The sequence below is a fragment of the Balaenoptera acutorostrata genome, chromosome 1 (assembly GCF_949987535.1).
Source record: "Balaenoptera acutorostrata chromosome 1, mBalAcu1.1, whole genome shotgun sequence".
In the NCBI taxonomy this organism is placed as follows: Eukaryota; Metazoa; Chordata; class Mammalia; order Artiodactyla; family Balaenopteridae; genus Balaenoptera; species Balaenoptera acutorostrata.
Genome location: NC_080064.1, coordinates 169619515 through 169646977, shown reverse-complemented (window position 1 = coordinate 169646977; position 27463 = coordinate 169619515). Strand labels below are relative to the sequence as shown.

Here is a 27463-nt window from a genome sequence, read left to right as displayed (position 1 = left end):
TTAACCTGGAATGCATTTCTTTACCTTCTTTGTTCTGTGTTTTAAGCAGTTCTCATGGTAAGGATTCCTCCTGGGGCTTATTATTTTCTCTTCATTTCTGCACGTGGGGTTTTGAGTACCTAGTTAAATATTTAAATATGTATACAGACATCTTAGCTTTAGAAAAAAAAACAGCTGCACTGTTTAAAACCTCTCTATTTTCTTAGGCAGTTTGACATATATTTTGGTTAAGACAGCTCTCTCTGTATTTATTATCATTAATTCCTTCTTTTGAAATTAAATGTTAAATTGTTTTGGTTTTTTCTTTGTATGGTTTGATTTTAACTTGGTATAATAGATAGTTTTTAGCCTTAGCGTTTCCATTGCTGAAAAACAAATACAATGTCAAATTGTTGGCTTTGGTAATGCCTAATATGGTAAGAAGGAAAAAGGAATTACTGTGTAATGATATAACTTGCCTCTGAGATTTCACCAATTAAAAAGCATTGTATTATGATATATTAATTTAGTTACATTTACTTTATAATAAAGAAGTCTGCTGTATGCTTTTGTGACCTAGAAGAGTAGGAACAACTAAGAATAATGTAAAGATATATTTTTAACAGAGTATGAAATATATAGTTTTATTTAGTATTTTAGAAAAGATGATTTACATATCTAACCTGATATAATAATTATAGTAATTACTAGTTCAAAAAATATTATTAGTGAAATACCAACAGATTCTAGTAAGGTTTATGACTTCATGAAAATTAATGCTAATAATCCTGGGTGTGAAATTAGATTTTTGCCTTTTTTCTCTTTCTTTATATGTTTCATAAATGAGTACAGTTTACCCTTGAACAATGTGAGGTTAGGGGTTAGATATTTGAATATCTGCATATAATTTATAGTTGGTCCTCCTTCCAGACGCGGTTCCCCCATGTCCACGGTTCTGCATCTCAGATTCAACCAACCATGGACCATGTAGTACTGTAGTATTTACTGTTGAAAAAAATTTGCATGTAAGTGGACCTGTGCAGTTCAAACTTCTGTTGTTCAAGGGTCAACGGTAACAGAAAACTTAATTTCTCTCAATCAAATCTATGTAACTTACTTTCCTGAGATACTAAGCAACTTCCCCCAAATTAGAAAAAATTAGACTAATAATGGATAACTTTTATTGAATATTACTGTAGTTCAGGTAGTAGCTTTCAAAACAACCTTGTGACGTTAAGATAGCATTGATACATTTTTACGGATGAGAGAAACTGAATAACTGAGCATACCTGTCCAAAAGGTTACAGAGCTAATAATTGGTGGATCTGATCTTTAAACCCAGGTAGTCTGGTACTAGAATCTGTGATCTTAACCATTATACTGTGCTGCAACCTAGAAATGGTGGCAAAACTTTTTCAAAGTAAGATGTTAATAAAGTAATTTTTTTTATTACCTAAAGCCATACTTTATTCAGATTTTCTTAATTTTTACCTAATACCCTTTTCTGTTCCAAGATCCCATCTCCGATAGTACATTACATTTAGTTGTCATGTCTCCTTACACTCCTCTTGGCCCTGGCAGTTTCTCAGACTTTCCTTGTTTTTCATGACCACTTTGACAGTTTTGAGGATTAATGGTCAGCTGTTTTGTGCAATGCCCCTCTGTTGGAATTTGTAAGATGTTTTTCTCATGATTAAACAAGGGTTATGGAATGTGGGGAGGGAGACTACAGAGGTAAAGTGCCATTTTCCTCACATCATATCCAGGGTACATACTATCAGTATAATTTATATCACTGTTGAAGTTTACCTGAATCACCTGACTTAAGGTAGTATTTGTTAGGTTTCTCCACTGTAAGACTCTTTTTTTCCCCCCTTTCCATACTCTACTATTTGGAAAGAAGTCACTATGCACAGACCATACTTAAGGAGTGGGGAGTAATGCTCTGCCTTCTTAAGGGCAGAAAATCTACATAAATTACTTGGAATTCTTCTGCACAGGAGATTTGTCTCTTCTCTCCTTTTTATTTGTTTAATCAATCATTCATTTGTGTCAGTATAGCCTCATGGATACTTATTTTTATACTTTGGGTTATAATCCACTACTACTTTATTTATCTTGTTGCTCAAATTCTTCCAGCTTTGGTCATTGGGAGCTCTTCAGTTGACTCCTGTGTCCCTTTGATGCAGTCCCATCAATGTGAGGGTTTTTTTTTTTTTAATTAAAAAAAAAAAAATTAAAGCACAACCTTACTTTCTGACAACAAGATACTCTGGGCTCGTCCTTTATATTTCTTACCCCAGTCCTAGAATCAGCCATTTCTCCAAAGAACCCTGGTTCGTTTTATTGGAGAATGGTATTAGAAACCAAGATCTAGGTTCTAGGTGTTCTCACTGCTACTGGGGTGTTGTTGCTTCTAGGTGCTCCTGGCTGACAGAGCAAGGAAATATATGTGTTTACACTAACGTGTGTGTGTGTGTGTGTGTGTATATATATACACACACACACATAGAGGTATATATATGTGTGTGTGTGTGTAACTATCAGTGTCAATATTAAGCTGAACATGAGTTCATATTAAGCTGAACATGAGTTCATATTGATATTTCCAACTCTAATCCATTATTACATGGATCATTCTAACATCCTACTATTGCTTATCAGTAAATTTCCACTCTGACAGTGAGAAACCTGGCTCCCACCATACACTATGCATTTACTTTATTGTTCAGTTTCAGCATACATGTATAGCAGTGTCAGATTGTTAATTCATATCCCCATGGGAAACAACTTTGTCAGCTGGGGGACAGTGCTTATGTGCCGTTTGTTACTTTTGTCTTTAGTCTTACAGATCCCACTCATTTCTAAAATTACTTAGGTCAGCATCTTTCCTCCCCCGTTTCCTTCAGTGAGATTGTTTCATACATTTATAGTACAGTTTCTTTTGTCACAATCTGCATCCCATCCTGGGATTGCCTCCACCTCCTAAATGTTTTTCTTTGTAATTGGCATACATTAAGGTTCATACTTTGTGTTATATAAAGTTCTGTGGCTTTTGACAAATGCAATGTCATGTATCCATTGTTATAGTATGCTACAGAATAGTTTTACCACCCTAAAAAACTCCATCACTTATTCAACCATCTCCCCCTCTCTTTCTTTGTGTTTTATTTTTTAATTTTTTCTTTTTTAATTTTACCCACTCTCTTTAAAACCCCTGACAACTGATCTTTTTCCTGCCTCAATAGTTTTGATTTTCCAGAATCTCACATTATTGAAATAATATTGTATGTAGCCTTTTTAGACTGGTTTCTTAGTAATATGCAAGGTCACTACATGTCTTTTCATGGCTTGAAAGTTTATTTCTTTTTTATTACTGAATAATATTCCAATATATGTATGTGCCACAGTTTATTTTATCTATTCACCTATTGAAAGACATCGTGGTTGCTCCCAATCCTTGGCAATTATGAGTAAAGCTTTTGTAAACATTCAAGTACAGGTTTTTGTGAGGACATAAGTTTTCAACTCATTTGGGTAAATATCAAGGTGTGTAATTGATGGATCATGTATGTAAGGCTATGTTTACCATTGTAAGAAACTACCAAACTGTCTTCCAAAGTGACTGTGCAATTTTGCATTCCCACTGGCAATGAATGACACTTCCTACTGCTCCATGTCTTTGTCAGCATTTGGTATTCTTAGTTTTTTGAATTTTAGCCATTCAAATAGGTGAGTAGTGGTGTCTCACTGTTTTTTTTTTTTTAATATCTTTATTACAGTATAACTGCTTTACAATGTTGTGTTAGTTTCTGCTGTATAACCAAGTGAATCAGCTATATGTATACATATATCCCCATATCCTCTCCCTCTTGCATCTCCCTCCCTCCCACCCTCCATCCCACCCCTCTAGGTGGTCACAAAGCACAGAGCTGATCTTCCTGTGCTATGCAGCTGCTTCCCACTGCAAGTGGCATTATTTCATTCTTTTTTTATGGCTGAGTAGTATTCCGTTGTATATATGTACCACATCTTTTTTATCCAGTCATCTTTCAATGAACATTTAGATTGTATCCATGTTTTGGCTGTTGTGAACAGTGCTGCTATGAACATAGGGGTGCATGTATCCTTTTGAATTATAGTTTTGTCTGGGTATATTCCCAGGAGTGGGATTGCTGGATCATATGGTAATTCTATTTTTAGTTTTCTGAGGAACCTCCGTACTGTTTTCCATAGTGGCTGTTCCAACTTACGTTCCCTAAGGACGCCACACAAAAACTACTAGATCTAATAAATGAATTCAGCAAAGTAGCAGGATACATTCAGAAATCTGTTAACATTCAGAAATCTGTTGCATTCCTTTACACTAACAATGAAGTATTAGAAAATCTGTTGCATTCCTTTACACTAACAGTGAAGTATTAGAAATCTGTTGCATTCCTTTACACTAACAATGAAGTATTAGAAAAAGAATGTAAAACAACAATACCTTTTAAAATTGCACCAAAAAAAACACAAAAAAGAAAAAAAAAACCTAGGAATTAACCTGACCAAGAAGGTGAAAGACTTATATGCTGAGAACTATAAAACATTAATAAAGAAAATAAAAGAGCATTCAAAGAAATGGAAAGATATCCCATGCTCTTGGATTGGAAGAATTAATATTGTTAAAATGGCAGTACTGTCATTGTTATAATTTTTAACTCTCTGATGACACATGGTATTGAGCATCTTTTCATATATATGTACATGTAGAGAGAGAGATGAAAATGCCCATTTTTGCCCATTTTGGGTTTTTTTTTCTTGTTTAGTTAATAAAATAAATTTTAGTGGACATTTTTCTGTTTGGTATTAGTCTTCCTGATTATTATTCTGGGTACATTATTGAGAGCTTGTTTACTATGAGCCAACTTCAATATTTATCTCTTTATATACATTATTATACTTAATCTTCATAACCACTCTATGAGGTATTATTCTCGCTTTATAGATAAAGAAATAGGCTAGTAGGAGGCAGGACCTGTTTGATCAAATATATAGTTAGTAATAGGCAGGGCTTATGCTATTACCTGCTATTTTAAACTTTTATATTAATGCTCCAAATTTTTAGAAAATCATGTAAATAAACATCTTGACATTTATTTAAAATCAGGAAATGAGTATCTGTAAGGAAACTATGTTTTTTTGGTCACTCTGGTTTTCATAGTGCAGAAAATAAAGAAAGCTGTTAAAATTGACCAATTAATTCAAGAAAAAAATCAGTTGAATTTTATAGAAGGCGTTTTACATTTTGTGACTGTGTGTTTTAAACCACACCAAAAAACAGAGATAGGAATAGCTGATGGGAACTGAAAACTGCAATAAGCTTTCTTCTAAACCATAAAGTACAGTTGATAGACATCTTTTTATAGATATGCCTGTGATTGCACACTGTTTTTAGGCTTGAAAAGTTTTTCATCAAGGAAAAACTTTCCTTAAAATTTGTAAAAGCTGTTTACAATAAAATAGCAAACTATGAAAAGATAGAAACCTATCCAGCTCATTTTAAAGCTAAGTTGGACCCTATTTTCCTTAAAATGCAGACCACAGCAGCAGTGGAGCACAATTTAGTATATGTTTAGTGAGTAAAAGTCTTTTAACACTACTTCCAAAATAATTTTTCAAACTTTAAATTCTTTATAAGATTTAGATAATGACAAACCCAGATGCGAGAGAGAAGGGAAAATAAAAGTAATCAGATTTAGCAAAATTTGTGAAGCAACTAGGATTACAGAAATAAAGGAATGAATTCAACATAGTCCCAGTATTAGTTAATTATTGCTGTGCAACCAATTACTTCCCCAAACTACCAGCTTCAAACAACTCACACAATTTCCAGATGTAGCTTTACTGGGGGACTCTGGCTCAGAGTGTCTCACAAATCTTGGGCTCACTTACATGACTTTTGGCAGGAGGCCTCAGTTCCTTACTGGTTGTTGGCCAGAGGCCTCAGTTTCTTGATGCATGGGAGTCTTCTTAGGCCATCTGAGTGTGCTTATAACCTGGCATCTGCCATCCCTCAGAGTGAGTCATCCAAGAGACAGATAGAAAGACAGATCAAGACAGAAGCCACAATAGCTTGTATAACCTAACCTCTGAAATGGCGTACCATTATTTTTGCCATATTCTATTGGTGACATCACTGGAATAATGGTGGAGACAGCTACACAATGGTGTGACTGCCAAGAGGTGGGGATATTTGGGAACCATCTTGGAAACTACCGTAGTCTTCCCTCTGGTCCCCAATGATTCAGATTCTTCCCACATATAGAATATTTTTACCCTCTTCCAAGATCCACCAAAGCCTCATCCCATTTTAGCATTAGGTAAAAGTCCAAAATGTTATATCTAAATCAAGCCCAGGTGTGGACGAGGTTCTATGGTACAGCTCTTCAAGTATAATTTCTGTCCATCTGTAGACTTATGAACTAAAGAAACAAGTTATTTGCCGCTTACCACCTGACATGAAATGGTGGAATGGGTAAAGGATAACCTCCATAGACACTTCTCTTTAAAAAAGGTGAAAATAGGAGGTACACAGGAGTTACTGGTCCATAAAATCCAGCAGGGCAAATTTTGGTAGGTTCTTGATTAGGACCTGGCCCTATTGACCAGAAATGATTCTAGGTGGCTTTTAGCTCAGCCCTCTGGGCTCTTGGTTATATTCTCTTGTCATCCTTAATTTTATGAGAGATGGTAAATGTTTTCAGCTAGTCAGTTTTCTAAACCTGTTTTCTGTCAATAGAATTTTTGGGAGTTAAAGACTTTTTTCATTTTGTACTGTCTTTATCCCCTTTTATTCCAAGATGGAGGTGTTTCTGCAAATATAATTCTCTTAAAATCTTCATGGGCCGCCTATGAATCTTATTGTCCATTAGATAAAAGCCACATACACAAATTTGAGATAAGCCATTTTTAAAAAAAAATATTTATTTATTTATTTATGGCTGTGTTGGGTCTTTGTTGCTGTGCGTGGGCTTTCTCTAGTTGTGGTAAGCAGGGGCTACTCTTTGTCGCGGTGCACGGGCTTCTCATTGCTGTGGCTTCTCTTGTTGCAGAGCACAGGCTCTAGGCGCATGGGCTTCAGTAGTTGTGGCACGCGGGCTTCAGTAGTCGTGGCTCGCGGACTCTAGAGCGCAGGCTCAGTAGTTGTGGTGCGTGGACTTAGTTGCTCTGTGGCATGTGAGATCTTCCCGGACCAGGGGTCGAACCCGTGTCCCCTGCATTGGCAGGCAGATTCTTTACCACTGCGCCACCAGGGAAGCCCAGAGATAAGCCATTTTTTACTTTGAGCTTCTGCTGAGAGAGCTGAGAGACATTAAGCTTCTTTCAAAACTCTATTGTTTGATTGAAAGGGTCTGTGACACCCTCAGACTCTTTAGAGGTTGTTTTGCTAGTTCGAATGGTGCCCTGAGGTCAAATATTTGATCATTCTGAGGTCTTAACAAAGGATTTTACAGCCACATAGTTTGTTTTATGTTTAGACTGTGTTTTCCTGGCAGCTCCAAATTTGATCTTTGCCCAGAAGCCATTTCTTATCTTCAGGGGCAGGGGGAGAGTGGGAGGTAGGGAGAGAGGGAGAGGGAGGGTGGGAGAGAAAGAGAGAGAAAAAAGAGAAAGAGAGAGAGAGAGAGACAGGGAGGGAGAGAGAGACTACAATAAAAGCCTAATAATGGAAGTGACATACTGTTATTTCTGCCATGTTCTATTGGTTACACAATCAACGCTGGTATAATGTGAAAGGGGACTATACATATGAGTGAAAATCAAGAGGCAGGAATCATTGGGAGCCATCTGGAGGTTGTTTACCATGTTTGTGCCTTTAAGAATTTCATAGTGTAGTGAGCGTTTATTAGTGCCTACAGGTTCTAAGCACTGTGTTAGATAGCCACATGTGCATTTGGTATTTACAGTCCTGAAAGGAACTGCTACCCCCTATTAAAGCTTAAAGAGATCAAATAAGTTGTTCAAGAACTCAATAGAGAACATAGATTTTGAACCTAAGTTTGGGAAAAAAAGACTTGGGAACCTAGGCCTTAGATAAAAGAGTAGGTAAATAGCCCATAGGATTATTGTCTTTGTATTTAAATATGAATTTTCTTCAGTATACTTATGTTCAGCAGTTGGTATTTGACTTTCGTTTCATAGGTGGACATCTCTGATCAATTATCCTTTTTTGTATTCCCTTCTCTATATAGCTCTGACCTTATCCTTCTGACTTCTTCTCACCACGTTCCGTGGAGTCCTTTGAAGCCTCAGACTTATTCTTTTTTTTTTCTGCCTTTTTACTTTTATTTATTATTATTTTTTATTGGAGTATAGCTGTTCCACAGTGTTGTTTCTGCTGTACAGTGAAGTGAATCAGCTATATGGGTACATACATTCCCTCCCTTTTGGACCTCCCTCTCACCTGCCTCCATCCCACCCATCTAGGTCATCACAGAGCACCAAGCTGAGCTCCCTATGCTGTACAGCAGGTTTTTTGGAGCCTCAGACTAATTCTAAAGTAAATAAACATCCTTCACATCTCTTACTTAAATTAACCCTGGCTTTTTTTTTTTTTTTTTTTTTTTCTGGAATACCACTTCTTTCGGGGCCATCTTGAGTAAGGGCTATTCATTCCCCTGTGTCTTTGTGTCTTCAAGTAGTAAGTTGAATCAGCCCACTTCTAGTTCCAATTCTCATTTATTGTTGTATAAAAATTCTTCTTCCTTTGAAATTTGTTCCACATTATTCAGCTTCTCTCTTTGTCACTGTCATTTATCAATTTCCCTCTTTGTTGGTCAAAGCCTTTGGCACTCTTTATCAGTTTTCTCTCCATTCCAAATTCTACTGTCATTCTGGGTAACTTAAGTGACAAGGTTCATTCATCTAACACACTAGTTTCATAATTTCTTGTTATTTTCAACTTCAGTGACCTTCTGCCCCTTTTCAACATCCTATTTTCATGGCTAAACCCTGTGAGACACTTTGAAATCTTTACTTTTTCATTATATTGGCCAGCTACAATCTCCTAGATTTCCAGTGGTGTTCTGCTTCCTTACATATAAAATACCTGCTGTTGCATCTTATCAAGACCTCTAGTTTTCTTGATTCTTCTCTCCCCTTCCCTCCTCTCAGTTTATTAATCAAACAAAACTGATTCTGGCTAATGTAAGTAGAAAAGGAATTTATTAGAAGATAGTAAAGAGTTCACAAAATCAACAGGAAAGCTGGGAAACCAGCCTGGACAAAAGCACAAGAACCAAGGAGGCTCAGCAGCCTATACCACAGCTAAAGTCATGCTATAAGGACAATCTGGTTAATGTGCCACTGCCCCGGACCACTGGTACTAAATTCTTGCTGTTATTGCTTCTGCCATTCCCATAAATAATTTAAAAATTATCTCTACATTTTTGTATTACTTCCTTAAGATTCAAAAATCCTGCACAAGAACATCTGATTGGCTGAGCCTAGGTCACATGCCTGTTCCTTTGTCACCAGAAGACTAGGAGAGGGAAGATCTATCCTTTTTGACTTACTTAGTGAGAGAGAGAACATTGTATTCTGTTAATACTATATACAAAGGGATTCTCTCCAAGCAGGAAGAATTTTTGGATTCTGGGTGTGAAAAAAAATGAAGAGGAAAAGGAGAGGAAGAAGAGGAGAAAAAAAGATGGAGAAGGGGGAAGGGGAAGGAGGAGGAAGAAAAGGAGGAGATGGCAGCATCCACAAAGTCTACTTTAGCCTAATACTGGCTTGGGGATTGGGGAAGTCTGCCTTTAAGCCATCTGATCCAACTTCAGCCTCTTTATTCTCAGTAGATGATCTTGCTTGTATTTAAAAAATGGTAGCCATCAGACCTGAACTCTCTTAACTTCTTGCCTCTACCTATAAACACACTTTCATCAGCACTCTCCTTTCCCACCTTCCTTTAGTTATCCTAATAGAAGAGCTGTTCCTACTCTTGTTCAAGGCTAATTTTCTCATTTGTATTCATGATCTCATCATGAATGAGGTACTCCAGGACCTTCCTTCATTAGTTAAGCCTTGCTCCCCTTTAGTTAAGATTATTTATTAATACCTCTTTTATGCCAGACATTGTTGAATGCCAGAAGATATAAAGATCAATTTGATATAGCTTTGAAGGACTTAGTATTTACTGGGGGAAAGACAGGCACAAACAATTGATTGCAGTGCAATGATTTAATCACAATTATTTGTGTAGTTTGTTTACTACTAATTTTCCATTAGAGTATGAGCATGTTTGTTTTGTTCTACACTGTGTCTTCAGCATCTAGTGCATGGTAGGAGCTCAATGAATGAAGAGAAGGAAGTAAGTACAGGATGCCATGGAATCACTGAGGATGTGTTCTTGGCTCAACATAGAGAATGAAGGAAGGAAGATTTGCTTTCTGCATCTAATTGGTTCCCGGTTTTATGTTTATCTTAGTTTAGTATTTAGAGTTTATTATCATTGTTAGAGTTGTTTATTGATTTGGTTGCTCTCTTCCTTTTTATATATATATATAGATATATATATTTTTTCCTTTTTCTCTTTTTGTGAGTGTGTATGTGTATGCTTCTTTGTGTGATTTTTGTCTGTATAGCTTTGCTTTTACCGTTTGTCTTAGGGTTCTGTCTGGTTTTTTTTTTTTTTTTGGTTTTTTTAAGTATAGTTTTTAGTGCTTGTTATCATTGGGGGATTTGTTTTTTGGTTTGGTTGCTCTCTTCTTTCTTTTTTTTATTACTTTTTAATTTTTCTATTTTTAATACTTTTTAAAATTTTTTAATTTTAATTATTTTATTTTATTTTATTTTCTCCCTCCCCCCCTCCCTCCCTTGCTTCCTTTCTACCTTTTCTTCTGAGCCCTGTGGCAGACAGGGTCTTGGTGTTCTGGCCAGGTGTCAGGCCTGTGCCTCTGAGATGGGAGAGCCAAGTTCAGGACGTTGGTCTACCAGAGACCTCTCGGCTCCACGTAACATCAAATGGTGAAAACTCTCCCAGAGATCTCCATCTCAACGCTAAGACGCAGCTCCACTCAATGACCAGCAAGCTACAGTGCTGGACATCCTATGCCAAACAACTAGCAAGACAGGAACACAACCCCACCCATTAGCAGAGAGGCTTCCTAAAATCATAATAAGTTCACAGACACCCCAAAACACACCACTGGACGTGGTCCTGCCCACCAGAAAGACAAGATCCAGCCTCATCCATCAGAACACAGGCACCAGTCCCCTCCACCAGGAAGCCTACACAACCCACTAAACCAACCTTAGCCACTGGGGGCAGACACCTAAAACAATGGGAACTGTGAACCTGCAGGCTGCGAAAAGGAGACCACAAACACAGTAAGTTAAGCAAAATGAGAAGACAGAGAAACACACGGCAGATGAAGAAGCAAGGTAAAAACCCACCAGACCAAACAAATGAAGAGGAAATAGGCAGTCTACCTGAAGCAGAATTCAGAGTAATGACAGTAAAGATGATCCAAAATCTTGGAAATAGAATGGAGAAAATACAAGAAACATTTAACAAGGACCTAGAAGAACTAAAGAGCAAACAAACAATGATGAACAACACAATAAATGAAATTAAAAATTCTCTAGAAGGAATCAATAGCAGAATAACTGAGGCAGAAGAATGGATAAGTGATCTGGAAGATAAAATAGTGGAAATAACTACCTCAGAGCAGAATAAAGAAAAAAAGAATGAAAAGAATTGAGGACAGTCTTAGAAACGTCTGGGACAACATTAAATGCACCAACATTCGAATTATATGGGTCCCAGAAGAAGAAGAGAAACAGAAAGGGACTGAGAAAATATTTGAATAGATTATGGTTGAAAACGTCCCTAATATGGGAAAGGAAATAGTTAATCAAGTCCAGAAAGTGCAGAGAGTCCCATACAGGATAAATCCAAGGAGAAACAAGCCAAACCACATATTAATCAAACTATCAAAACTTAAACACGAAGAAAAAATATTAAAAGCAGCAAGGGAAAAACAGCAAATAGCATGCAAGGGAGTCCCCATAAGGTTAACAGCTGATCTTTCAGCAGAAACTCTGCAAGCCAGAAGGGAGTGGCAGGACATATTTAAAGTGATGAAAGGGAAAAACCTACAACCAAGATTACTCTACCCAGCAAGGATCTCATTCAGATTCAACGGAGAAATTAAAACTTTTACAGACAAGAAAAAGCTAACAGAATTCAGCACCACAAAACCAGCTTTACAACAAATGCTAAAGGAAATTCTCTAGGCAGGAAACACAAGAGAAGGAAAACACCTACAATAACAAACCCAAAACAATTAAGAAAATGGTAATAGGAACATACATATCAATAATTACCTTAAATGTAAATGGATTAAATGCTCCCACCAAAAGACATAGACTGGCTGAATAGATAGAAAAACAAGACCTGTATATATGCTGTCTATAAGAGACCCACTTCAGACCCAGGGACACAAACAGGCTGAAAGTGAGGGGATGGAAAAAGATATTCCATGCAAATGGAAATCAAAACAAAGCTGGAGTAGCAATTCTCATATCAGACAAAGTAGACTTTAAAATAAAGACTATTACAAGAGACAAAGAAGGACACTACATAATGGTCAAGGGATCAATCCAACAAGAAGATATAACAACTGTAAATATTCATGCACCCAACATAGAACACCTCAATACATAAGGCAAATGCTAACAGCCATAAAAGGGGAAATCGACAGTAACACAATCATAGTAGGGGACTTTAACATCTCACCCTCACCAATGGACAGATAATCCAAAATGAAAATAAATAAGGAAACACAAGCTTTAAAGATACATTAAACAAGATGGACTTAATTGATATTTATAGGACATTCCATCCAAAAACAGAGGAATATACTTTCTTCTCAAGTGCCCATGGAACATTCTCCAGGATAGATCATATCTTGGGTCACAAATCAAGCCTTGGTGAAGTTAAGAAAATTGAAATCGTATCAAGTATCTTTTCTGACCATAACGCTATGAGATTAGATATCAATTTCAGGAAAAGATCTGTAAAAAATACAAACACATGGAGGCTAAACAATATACTACTTAATAACCAAGAGCTCACTGAAGAAATCAAAGAGGAAAACAAAAAAATACCTAGAAACAAATGACAGTGAAAACATAACGACCCAAAACCTATGGGATGCAACAAATGCAGTTCTAAGAGGGAAGTTTATAGCAATACAATCCTACCTCAAGAAACAAGAAACATCTCAAATAAACAACCTAACCTTACACCTAAAGCAATTAGAGAAAGAAGAACAAAAAAACCCCAAAGTTAGCAGAAGGAAAGAAATCATAAAGATCAGATCAGAAATAAATGAAACAGAAATGAAGGAAATGATAGCAAAGATCAATAATACTTAAAGCTGGTTCTTTGAGAGGATAAACAAAATTGATAAACCATTAGCCAAACTCATCAAGAAAAAAAGGAAGAAGACTCAAATCAACAGAATTGGAAATGAAAAAGGAGAAGTAACAACTGACACTGCAGAAATACAAAGGATCATGAGAGATTACTACAAGCAAGTCTATGCCAATAAAATGGACAACCTGGAAGAAATGGACAAATTCTTAGAAAAGCACAACCTTCTGAGACTGAACCAGGAAGAAATAGAAAATATAAAAACAGACCAATCACAAGCACTGAAACTGAGACTGTGATTAATAATCTTCCAACAAACAGTAGCCCAGGACCAGAAGGCTTCACAGGCGAATTCTATCAAACATTTAGAGAAGAGCTAACACCTATCCTTCTCAAACTCTTCCAAAATACAGCAGAGGGAGGAACACTCCCAAACTCATTCTACGAGGCCACCATCACCCTGATGCCGAAACCAGAGAAAGATGTCACAAACAAAGAAAACTACAGGCCAATATCACTGATGAACACAGATGCAAAAATCCTCAACAAAATACTAGCAAACAGAATCCAACAGCATATTAAAAGGATCATACACCATGATCAAGTGGGGTTTATCCCAGGAATGCAAGGATTCTTCAGTATACTCAAATGAATCAATGTGATAAACCATATTAACAAATTGAAGAATAAACAGCATATGATCATCTCAATAGATGCAGAAAAAGCTTTCAACGAAATTCAACACCCATTTATGATAAAATTCCTCCAGAAAGTAGGCATAGAAGAAACTTACCTCAACATAATAAAGGCCATATATGACAAACCCACAGCCAACTTCGTTCTCAGTGGTGAAAAACTGAAACCATTTCCTCTAGGATCAGGAACAAGACAAGGTTTCCCACTCTCACCACTCTTATTCCACATAGTTTTGGAAGTTTTAGCCACTGCATTCAGAGAAAAAAAAAAGAAATAAATGGAATCCAAATCGGAAAAGAAGAAGTAAAGCTGTCACTGTTTGCAGATGACATGATACTATACATAGAGAATCGTAAAGATGCTACCAGAAAGCTACCAGAGCTAATCAATGAATTTGATAAAGTAGCAGGAGCAAAATTAATGCACAGAAATATCTTGCATTCCTATACACTAACGATGAAAAATCTGAAAGAGAAGTTAAGGAAACACTCCCACTTACCATTGCAACAAAAAGAATAAAATACCTAGGAATAAACCTACCTAAGGAGACAAAAGACCTGTACTCAGAAAACTATAAGACACTGATGAAAGAAATTAAAGATGATACAAACAGGTGGAGAGATATACCATGTTCTTGGATTGGAAGAATCAACATTGTGAAAATGACTATACCACTCAAAGCAATCTACAGATTCAATGCAATCCCTATCAAACTATGAATGGCATTTTACACAGAACTAGAACAAAAAATTTCACAATTTGTATGGAAACACAAAAGACCCAGAATAGCCAAAGCAGTCTTGAGAAAAAGAATGGAGCTGGTGGAATCAGGCTCCTGGACTTCAGACTATACTACAAAGCTACAGTAATCAAGCCAGTATGGTACTGGCAGAAAACCAGAAATATAGATCAGTGGAACAGGATAGAAAGCCCAGAGATCAACCCATGCACATATGGCCACTTTATCTTTGATAAAGGAGGCAAGAATATACAATGGAGAAAAGACAGCCTCTTCAATAAGTGGTGCTGGGAAAACTGGACAGCTGCATGTAGAAGAATGAAATTAGAACACTCCCTACCACCACACACAAAAATGAACTCCAAATGTATTAAAGACCTAAATGTAAAGCCAGACACTGTAAAACTCTTAGAGGAAAACATAGGCAGAACACTCTATGACATAAATCACAGCAAGATCCTTTTTGACCCACCTCGTAGAGAAATGGAAATAAAAACAAAAACAAACAAATGGGACCTCATGAAACTTACAAGCTTTTGCACAGCAAAGGAAACCATAAACAAGATGAAAAGACAACCCTTAGAATGGGAGAAAATATTTGCAAATGAAGCAACTGACAAAGAATTAATCTCCAAAATTTACAAGCAGCTCATGCAGCTCAATATCAAAAAACAAACAACCCAATCCAAAAATGGGCAGAAGACCTAAATAGACATTTCTCCAACGAAGATATACAGATTGCCAACAAACACATGAAAGGATGCTCAACATCAGTAATCATTAGAGAAATGCAAACCGAAACTACAATGAGGTGTCACCTTACACCAGTCAGAATGGCCATCATCAAGAAATCTACCAACAATAAATGCTGGAGAGGGTGTGGAGTAAAGGGAACCCTCTTGTGCTGTTGTTGGTAATGTAAATTGATACAGCCACTATGGAGAACAGTATGGAGGTTCCTTAAAAAACTGAAATAGAACTACCATACGACCCAGCAATCCCACTACTGGGCATATACCCTGAGAAAACCATAATTCAAAAAGAGTCATGTACCATAATGTTCATTGCAGTTCTACTTACTGTAGCCAGGACATGGCAGCAACCTAAGTTTCCATCGACAGATGAATGGATAACGAAGATGTGACACATATAAACAATGGAATGTTACTCAGTCATAAAAGGAAACGCAGTTGAGTCATTTGTAGTGAGGTGGATGGACTGAGAGTTTGTCATACAGTGTGAAGTAAGTCAGAAAGAGAAAGACAAATACCGTATGCTAATACATATATATGGAATCTAAAAAAAAAAAAAAAAAAAGGTTCTGAAGAATGTAGGGGCAGGACAGAAATAAAGACACAGACATAGAGAATGGACTTGAGGACATGGGGAGGGGGAAGGGTAAGCTGAGACGAAGTGAGAGAGTGGCATGGACTTATATATACTACGAAATGTAAAATAGATCATGGGAAGCAGCCACATAGCACAGGGAGATCAGCTTGGTGCTTTGTGACCACCTAGAGGGGTGGGATGGGGGGGTGGGAAGGAGACACAAGAGGAAGGAGATATGGGGATATATGTATATGTATAGCTGATTCACTTTGTTATAAAGCAGAAACTAACACACCATTGTAAAGCGATTATACTCCAATAAAGATGTTATAAAAAATAAAAAATAAAATAAAGAAATAGGGCTTCCCTGGTGGTGCAGTGGTTGAGAATCTGCCTGCCAATGCAGTGGACACGGATTTGAGCCCTGGTCTGGGAAGATCCCATATGCCGTGGAGCAACTGGGCCCGTGAGCCACGATTACTGAGCCTGTGCGTCTGGAGCCTGTGCTCCGCAACAAGAGAGGCCGTGATAGTGAGAGGCCCGTGCACCGCGATGAAGAGTGGCCCCCACTTGCCACAACTAGAGAAAGCCCTCGCACAGAAACAAAGACCCAACACAGCCAAAAATAAATAAATAAATAAATTTAAAAAAATAATAATCTGTTAAAAAAATAAATAAATAAAATAAAGGAGTAGACTGAATTGGCCAGTAGTGGAGAAATCACACTAGCCTGTTTAAGAAGTGGTGGTATGAGCAAATGGCCCATAGGCAATTATAATTCATAGGGCCTTCCATCTGTAGATGGATAGAAGTTCTGATAGAAAATCAGTTTGGTTTTGGATAGGTTGAGTTTCAGGAGGTGAGATATGTAGTAGAAATATAGGACTGTCATTTGGGTGAGAGAGGGCTTAAAGTTAAAGAAATAGATGTGCTAGTCCACAACATGAAGTCTTCAGACTCTGAGAGTGTGTAATTAATGCATTAAATTCATGAAATATTTTTGTAATAATTCATATATTTGTAGTTCTTTATTTTTTGAAAACAAATTCTTCCACTAAAGGCATGACAAGTATATCATGAGAAGTTTAGTTTATCATGACATATTATAATTTAAGATTATATAAGGGGGAAATCCCTAGTGGTCCAGTGTTTAGGACCTTGTGCTTTCACTGCCAGGGCCTTGGGTTCCGTCCCTGGGTGGGGAACTAAGATCCTGCAAGGCACATGGTGTGGCAAAAAAAAAAAAAAGATTCAGTTTGACTTTGGTTTGGATCATAATCATATGAGACCCTCCCATATGGTTGCATTTTACTAAAATAAAAAGCACTAAGTCCCTTTGTATATTTTCTGTAATCCTTCCATTTTCTGTATGTTTTCTATTCAAGCTGTATTTTCCTCAGTTTAGTTTTTCTATTCATTCTAATTTTCTTTTCATTGCTTTATTCCCTACTAAGTTGTCTCTATTAAAGAATGAGAACCAACCTAATTCTGTTCTTTAAAATTTTGGGTTGGGAATTCCCTGGTGGACCAGTGGTTAGGACTGCGTGCTTTCAGTGCCTAGGGTGCCAGCGTGGCATAGCCAAAAAATAAATAATATTTTGGGTTAAGTTTTTACTGTTTTTCTTTGTTTGTTTGCTTGCTTTCTTTTTGTTGTTATGAAATGTTCCCTGAAGCTGGGTAAGCAGAAATATAATAAAATAAAACTTGCTTACAATCTTTCATGTCTGGCTAGAACCCCCATTGTAGTATGTACATGACCTGTAACTTTTAAGACCCTATGAAGGAATCATGTTAAAAATAGGCTATACTCTATTTACAATAGCCAGGACATGAAAGCAACCTAAGTGTCCATTGACAGATGAATGGATAAAGAAGATGTGGCACATATATACAGTGGAATATTACTCAGCCATAAAAAAGAAATGAAATTGAGTTATTTGTAGTGAGGTGGATAGACCTAGAGTTTGTCATACAGAGTTGAAGTAAGTCAGAAAGAGGAAAAAAATACCATGTGCCAACACATATATATGGAATCTAAAAAAAAAGACCTAGGTGCAGGACAGGAATAAAGACACAGACATAGAGAATGGACTTGAGGACATGGGGAGGGGGAAGGGTAAGCTGGGACGAAGTGAGAGAGTGGCATGGACATATATACACTACCAAATGTAAAATAGATAGCTAGTGGGAAGCAGCCACATAGCTCAGGGAGATCAGATCTGTGCTTTGTGTCCACCTAGAGGGGTGGGATAGGGAGGGAATACGCAAGAGGGAGGAGATATGGGGATGTATGTATATGTATAGCTAATTCACTTTGTTATAAAGGAGAAACTAACACACCATTGTAAAGCAATTATACTCTAATAAAGAAGTTAAAAAAAAATAGGATATAAAAGTGGTCACAGTTGGAACAGTTATCTTCAGTAGGAAACAAAAACTTAGGACCCCTAAGTCCTATTTCATTGTGCCATATATTAATGTAAAATTATACAATTTGTTGTGTCTTTTTTTTACAACTATTACAAGCATTATAAAACTTACACATGAAAACATTTCAAAGATTCAAAGCTTCCTATTATGCAGAATTACAGATATATCAATCTTAAATGCCAGCTCTTGTATATGATAATATTTATTTATAACCTAAGCAAGTTTTTAAAAACAATGAGAAGAAGAGTAATGTAGCTAAAAGAATAGAATCTTTGAAGCCATACAGACTTAGGCTTGAATCTTTAATTTCTCATTTACTAGATATTTGTCCTCAAGTCACTTATTTAACTTTTTAAGCCTCAGTAACATCATCTTTTAGGTAAGGATATTAATGCCTAATCCAGATGATTTTTGTGGGAAATAATTATAGCAGCTCACACCTAGGAAGCACTGTTGTGTGCCAGAGTCTCCATATACATTGTTCCCTTTAATCCTCACAGCAGTGTTGCAAGGTAGTTGTCGTCATCATCATCATGATCATCACCATCGCCCCCACTTTATGTATGAGGAAACGGAGCCTTAGGGAAATTTGGTAATTTGCTGTAGCTAGTATGACCTTGTGGATTCAAGCCAGTTCTCTCTGACTCCAGAGCTCTAGCTTTTAAATAAAATCATGTATATAAAACCCTTGGATCTGATATATATAGTACATGTATAAAATTTGTTCAAACCTATTCTCCATACCCATCCTGCAAATGAAGCTAAAATGTTCCATAGTTCACATTTTTGGATACAAAGTAAAGGCAATCCCCAAGTTACAAATTCCCAATGTAACAGAATAAAAATAGCTTACGTTTTTGAGTGCTTACTGTGTGCCCAACACTTTATATAAAGCATTTAATGCCCATGGTGGCTCTGTGGAATAGGTAGCTCTCATGAGCTCCATTGTACAGATTGAGGACTAGGGCACAGAGAGGTTAAGTGACTTGTGCAAGGTTACATACTACCTTGGCAAAGATGGCGTCTGAGTAGTGAGTCCAGAGTGTATGGACTACGTTATTTATAAATATTTTAAAGAATACAGTGCCTAGTATATAAGGGGTGTTCAACAAATATTTGTTGAGTAAATGAATAAACTAATGAATGAAACAAACATGGGCTCTCCTTTACCCTTTTCACTCTAAGCCTCCAGTTAGTAACTAACTTATTCTGGAAACACCATCTGAAATTATCTGAACTACTGTTTCTTTCCCATCATCTTCTTCATTCTTTCAGGAATTATATAATTGCTGTATTTAAGTTCTCAAATGTGGCTAAATATGGTGGTGTATATCTGTAGTCACAGGTGATTAGGAGAGAAAGGCTAGAAGCTTGTCTGAGCTATAGAATGCAATGCTTATTGGGTATTTGCATTAAGTTTAGCATCTATATGGTTATTCTTTTTTTTTAAAATCATTTAGTCATTCATATAACAACTTTTATTGAGCACTAAGTACCCACTATGTGTCTGCTTTGTGCTATGGCCTGGGGATATAAACGTGATGAGAACAGATGAAGCCTCTGACTTTACGGAGTTTACAGTCTAATGGGTGTCGGCGTCTGGGGCGGGGGAAACAGTCAAACAATTACAAAGTTATGGGGAAGCATAGGGCACAGTGAGGATACGTTCATCATCTCTTCTCTGGATCACTGTATGAATCTTCTAACCATTTCTTTGCTTCCAGTTGGGTTTTCCTCCTAGCAGCAAGAGTGATCTTCCTTGATTATAAATCTAGTCTGATACTCCCTACTTTATAAATCCTAACTTGATACCTATTGCCCTTAGAACAAAATCCAAATTCCTTTAATACGTCTTACTAAAAACCACCCTTAATAATGTCAAGTTTGTCCCCACCTTGCACTCTCTCTTCTAGTTACATCCAGTTATAAGGAAGTAAAGGAGCAAAAACTTGAACTTTTCCTTATGCTTTTTAGTTTCTTTTCTGAAACTGTAGTACAATTTTGTTTCTTGTTACTTTGAATTACTTTTTAAGGAAGAGAAAAATAATTGACCAAAGTTAACATAAAGGATATGATTTTTTTTTCTTTTTTGTCCTCTGAGGCATTTTATTTGCACGTATGTATTACATCCCTAGAAAAAGAATCCAAGGATTTTCCTTCCTGTGTGTTTTCGTCTTCTTCATGGTCCATGATGCCAGCTGAGGTTGTCAGTACACTGAAACCAAACTGATGGGATGGGAGCAGGTTATTCTGCCATTTTTCTAGATCTTTGAGTTGCACATCAAACCTGGGGCTGATCACACTACTTAGCCTGCCTGTGAGGTTCACGACAATTTTCCCAGCCCTGTGATCATCGATGATTTCAAATTCGCCAATGTAACCGTGCTTCATCATCACAGTTAGAAACCTGACGATGACTTTGGAGCATGACCTAATAAGAACCTGTCGTTTGCCTCTCTTTTCGGCATTGTCGATACTCTTGAGAGCATCAGCCAGGACATTCATGCGCACCATTATGGCGGCATGGAAAGATGGCGGGAAGAGCAAGGATATGATTTTTAAAAGCACAGTTAATTAGTATTAAGAATTCATGGGAAATGGAGGGTACACAACAATTGAAAAAAGTATTCCTGTTTGTTGACACTCCTAAAAATACTGCTAAGATTCTTATTTTATCAAAATAGATAAACCTTCCATCAGTATACAATATATTTAAAAATATATAAGATACTCTGACATATATTACAGTTGTTCTGTTATAAAAATGTGCTTGTTAACTAGTATTTCTGATATTATTTCATCATCTGACCATCTTGTAAAACTGCTTATTTCCACATATGGTCATTCCATATTTTGCTAAATGGGCACTGTATAAAAAGTAACATTTTTTAGAACACCTGCTGAACATGACATTTCTGTGAAATTAAATATATTCTTGCTAATATTTTCCCCAAGCTTCACAAAATTGCATATACCTTACTGAAAAGTTACATATTATATTTTAGCTTTATTTAATTTTTGAGATAACGTTTATGATATTGAATTAGATGTAACCATGAATTAAATAGACAGAGTTACTTGGATTATCAACCAAGCTTTTTTTTTTTTTTCCTGGCTGTACCACACAGGGGATCTTAGTTCTCAATCAGGGAGCAAACCCCGGCCACGACAGTGAAAGCACCAAGTGCTAACCACTGGACCGCCAGGGAATTCCCAAGCATTTTTTGACATATGTTAAAGTTATAGTTTAAACATATTCTATAGCAAGAGATTTGTTATTTCCAGAGCACATTTATGAATTATGACTTTACTTTTCTATTGATATGACTAATAAAGAGTTAAGTTTAAATGAGACTTTGTGCCTTATGAAGGAGAACTGTGTATGGATCTTTTTTTGTTTCTTTTTTAAGACCTATGTAAACACATTTTTCATTAATGGTAGCCTTGGTCAATGCAATGCTTCTTAAAAACAAAAACAAAAATAAGTGATTAGTCGACAGTACAGAACAATAAACCAAACCCTGATCCATGACCACATAAACACATTTCACAGGGAATTTTCCCATTAGTTGAAAGGGCTACATGACTTCTAAATTTTCTTTCCATTCTACATTCTGAGGTTTTTAATTGATTTTTTTTCCTCTAATGACCTAAATATGTCATCAGCCAAACACTTCATGGAAGTTTCTCAAAAATTTGCCTAAAATCTTAATCTGGTGTGTTAATAACTAATGAGCACATAATGGGCCAACTTAAGTTAAATTAGTACCAACTTACAATAATGTTACATACACACAAATTTATAGAGAGAAGTACTTTGATTACAAAGATACTTTAAAAAATTCGTGATAACACACTTGATCACATTACATTTAATTTTAATAAACTTATAGGTAAAAAAAATCTATTTCTTAAAACATAATCATTTCCTTAAGTACCTCATTTGTTATATTCTAATAATCCTAAAGATTTTTTTCCTGATAAAAGTTATTTTTCCATAAAATATTTTAAAATCAGAGACATTATTTCCATTGTTGTTTTGAAATATTGATTTGAACAATGTAAGTTGCCAAATATTTTTGGCAAACATTCACATCCATTGTTGCAAAGACACATTGTTGTACTTTCATTTAATTTGAATAGTTTAAATATATTTTTTCTGACAACAGTAAAACTTTTTAAAGCTTCCATTAGGCTGTTAACATGAAAATAGTTTAATAGCTTTCTGACTTGTTACTATGGTATTTTAGCCCTATATGATGAGGCCAGATCTTATATTTTGGCAATAATATACACAGTCTGGCTTTTTTATTTTCAAGATGAAGAATCTAAATAAATAAAAGAAGTCAGGGATACTTCAAAAAAAGATCACTAGTCAGAAAAGGGCAAGAAAAGGAAAGTGATGCTTTCGTTTTAGCTTGTCGGTTGGCTTAACTACCTGGAACCTTGGATAATAGTATTCAGAAGGAGTATTAGAATTGTTAAACCCACTTTATTCTCTAAAATATGTATGCCCTTTAATTTTATAACCAACAAGACATTTGAATTAGAATGAAGTGTATTATTTACTGTGGTGTCTACTGTATTTAAGATCTGTTTTTCTTACTTGTTTTGAAATACCATAGGTGCTATTTTCTTCTTGAGCTCTGGGTTTACTCTTTCAGGTAGCATTGTCAGCTACCAACAATATATAAAAAGAATTATACATCACAACCAAGTGGGATTTATCCCAGGTATGCAAGGCTGCTTCAACATTCAAAAGTCAGTTAATGTAATTCATCACATCAACAGACCAAAAAAGAACAATCACAAATTCATATCAATAGATGCAGAAAAAACATTTGACAAAATCCTACACCCATTCATGTTAAAAATGCTCAGTAAGCTAGGAATAGAGGGGAACTTCCTCCACTTGATAAAGAACATCTACAAAAATCTACAGCTAACATCAGACTTAATGGTGAGAAACTTGAAGCTTTCCCACTAAGAACAGGAACAAGGCAAGGATGTCCCATCTCACCACACCTTTTCAACAAGATACTGTAAGTGCTAGTGCTATGGTCTGAATTTTTGTGTCCCCCACCAGACTCACATGTTGAAATTCTAACTCCCAAAGGTGATGGTATTAGTAGTTGGGGCCTTTGGCAAGTGATTAGGTCACTCATGTGTGGGATTAGTGCTCTTATAAAAAAGATCCCACAGAGCTCCCTAGCACCTTCCACCATGTGAAGCTACAATGGTAAGTCTGCAACCTGAAAGAGAACCCTCACCGAACCATGCTGACACCCTGATTTCAGACTTTCAGCCTCCAGAATTGTGAGAAATAAGCTTCTGTTATTTATAAAATACCAAATCTGTGATACTTTGTTACAGCAGCCCAAGTAGAATAAGACAGCTAGCTAATGGAACGAAACAAGAAGAGGAAATAAAAGTTTAGATTGGGAAGGAAGAAATAAAATGGGCTGCCTTCACAAAGTTGTTAAAAATTGCATTAATTGGCATATATATATTTTTTAATATTCAATTTTAGTAACTTAAAAAAATACACACATTTATTAGAATAAGAGAAATGTTTACTTACATAATTATCTTCCCTGTGAGTGTAAGAATTATAATATCCCTTCCATCTTTTTTAATAGCAGCTTTATTAAGATATAATTCACATACCATGCAGTTCATGCTTTCGAAGTATACAATTCATTTGTTTTTAATATATTCACAGATATGTGCACCCATTACCACTATCAATTTTAGAACAATTTCATTAGAATGGTGGGTTCTTTTTTCTTTCTAACTTTGATTTTTAGGATTTTTAAAAAACCATTCTAACCATTTAAAAATGCACAGTTCAATGACATTAAGTACATTCACAGTGCTGTGCAACTATCACCACTATCCATTTCCCAAACTTTTCCTCATTCCAAGCAAAAACTTTGTACCCATTTGACAATAACTCCCCATTCCTCCCAGCTCCTGGCAAATTCCTCCCAGCTCCTTGCAACCACCATTCTACTTTCTGTTTTTATGAGTTTGACTATTCTGGGTTCCTCATATAATTGGAATCATACAGTATTTGTTCTTTTATATCTGGCTTGTATCACTTAGCATAACATCTTCAAAGTTCATCCATGTTGTAGTATGTGTCATAGTTTCATTTCAAGACTGAGTGGTATTCCACTTGTAAATATATGCCACATTTCACTTATGCATCTATCTGTCAATGGCTATTTGGGTTGTTTACACCTTTGGGCTACTGTGGATAATGCTGCTATGAACATTGGTGTACAAATACCTGCTGAGACACTGCTTTCAATTCTTTTGGATGTATACCCAGAAGTGGAATTGCTGGGTTGTATGGTAATTAGATTTTAATTTTTTGAGGAACTACTGTACTGTCTTCCACAACAGCAGCTGTACCTTTTTTTTTTTTTTTTGGCTGCACGCGGGCTTTCTCTAGTTGTGGAGAGTGGGGGCTACTCTTCATTGCGGTGCGTGGGCTTCTCATTGTGGTGGCCTCTCTTGTTGCAGAGCACAGGCTCTAGGCGTGCGGGCTTCAGTAGTTGCAGCATGTGGGCTTCAGTAGTTGTGGCTTGTGGGCTCTAGAGCGTAGGCTCAGTAGTTGTGGCGCACGGGCTTAGTTGCTCCACGGCATGTGGGATCTTCCCGGACCAGGGATCGAACCCGTGTCTCCTGCATTGGCAGACAGATTCTTAACCACTGCGCCACCAGGGAAGTCCCTAGCTGTACCATTTTATATTTCCATCAGCAATGCACAATAGTTCCAGTTTTTCCACATCCTCACCAAGACTTGTTATTTTCTGTTTTTATAATAGACATCCTAATGAGCATGAAGTATTATCTCATTGTGGTTTTGATTTGCATTTGATGACTAGTGATGTTGAGCATTTTTTCAGGTACTAATAAGCCATTTGTATAACTTCTTTTGAGAAATGGCTATTCAAAGTTTTCATATTTTTTAACTGGGTTGGTTTTTCTGTTGTTGTTTAGTTACAGGAGTTCTTTGTATATTCTGGATATTAATTCCTTATCAGATAAATGCTTTATAAATGTTTTCTCTCATTCTGTGGGTTGTCTTTTCACTCTTTTGGTAGTGTCCTTTGATTCACGTAAGTTTTAATTTTGATGATGTCCAACTTATATATTTTTGGGGTTGATATTTTTGTGATATTATAAATGGAATTTAAAAAATTCCTTTTCAGATTGTTAATTTTTATTGTATTGAAATGTGACTGATTTTTGTGTGTTGATTTTATATCCTGCAACTTTGCTGAATGTGTTTATTAGCTCTATCAGTTTTTGTTTGTTTTTTGGTTTTTTGGTTTTTTTGGCAGAGTCAGGGTTTTCTACATATAAGATTATATCATCTGTGAACAGAGATGATTTTACTTCTTCCTTTCCAACTTGGATGCCTTTTATTTCTTTTTCTTGCCCAGATCATCTGGCTAGAACATCCAATACTATGTTGAATAGAAGAGGCAAAAGAGAGCATCTTCGTCTTATTCCTGATCTTACAGGAAAAGCTTTGTCTTTCAGCATTGAAAATGATATTAGCTGTGGGTTTTTCATATAAGACCTTTATCATGTTGAGGAAGTTTCCTTCTGTTCCTAGTTTTCTGAATATTATTGTCATGAAAGGGTGTTGAATTTTGTCAAATGCTTTTTCTATATCAATTGTCCTAATCATGTGGCTTTTCTGCCTTCATTCTATTAAAGTGGTATGTAACTTTGATTGATTTTTGTATGTTGAACCAATCTTGTGTCCCTGGAATAAATCCCACTTGGTCATTATGTGTTATCCTTTTAATATATTGCTAACTTTGTCAAACACTGCATTTTACTGTCTGTCATTTTGTTATACTGCCTTAATTCTTTCCTTGCCAATTTCTTACCCAACAGATAATTCTCTTGTTATACAAATTGTTCTATAACATAGAAAAAAAATTAAACATTACCTAGTTTCATTATATGATGGAAATAAATATAATTCTGTTAATACCCAACAAAACACCAAAAAGGGAAATTGTGAATTGTCATAACCAAATGGGATATGGATTATCTCACATGCAATTATTAACTATTTAGTAAGCATTTATTGAGATTTTAGTATGTTCCAGGCAGTGTCAAAGTTGTTCTCAAGGTATTTACAAGTATGGAAGGGGAGACAGATAAGTAAACCACTGATTACAACACAGTTTGATATACTATTGTAATAGAGATGTCCATGGATGCTACATGATTACATAGGAGGGTACCTAATTGAACAAGAGGATGAGGGTAGCCTTCAGAAAGGTGTGTGTTACTCTTAAACTGCCTTGAATGATGAGTAGAATTAGCCCGGGAAAAGGAGAGGACTGTTCCATACAGAAGGACTATCGATCACAATGAGAATGAAAAAGCATATTAATGGAAAAACTACAAAGATTTTCAAAGTGGAGAATCTGTATGGGAACGTGCTGAGAAATGGCATTTTTGAGATAAAAAGGGGGCAAGGTTGTAAAGGGATTTGTGTACCTGATTAAGGAGACTGAATGTTTTTTTTTTAAAAGACGTTGGGAACCATTGAAAGATTTTAAACCAGGAAGTCATATGAGCAAAGTTTTGTTTTAGAAAGATCATCCGAGCAAAATGTGGACTATGGTTTCAAGGATGGAATGGGAATGGAGGGAAAGGAGACTGAAGGCAAAAAGACAGGAAGTGACTGTATTAATCCAGTTCAGAAGTGATGAAGGTCTAAACTTAAGCAGTGGCAGTGGAAATGGAAGGAGGGAGACAGATTTTAAAAGACTTTAATAAGTGGAATCAAAAGGTGTTGATGATCAAATAGAACTGTGCAGATGGGTTGTTGG

The 27463-nt window shown here is 36.2% G+C and overlaps 1 protein-coding gene and 1 pseudogene across 3 annotated transcripts in view; one reads left to right on the top strand and one right to left on the bottom strand.

The window, feature by feature from the left end:
• Positions 1 to 27463, top strand: part of EFCAB2 (EF-hand calcium binding domain 2) — a 120392-nt gene that overhangs the window by 25853 nt on the left and 67076 nt on the right. The window lies entirely within an intron of this gene.
• Positions 20728 to 21123, bottom strand: LOC103016267 (40S ribosomal protein S15a-like; annotated as a pseudogene).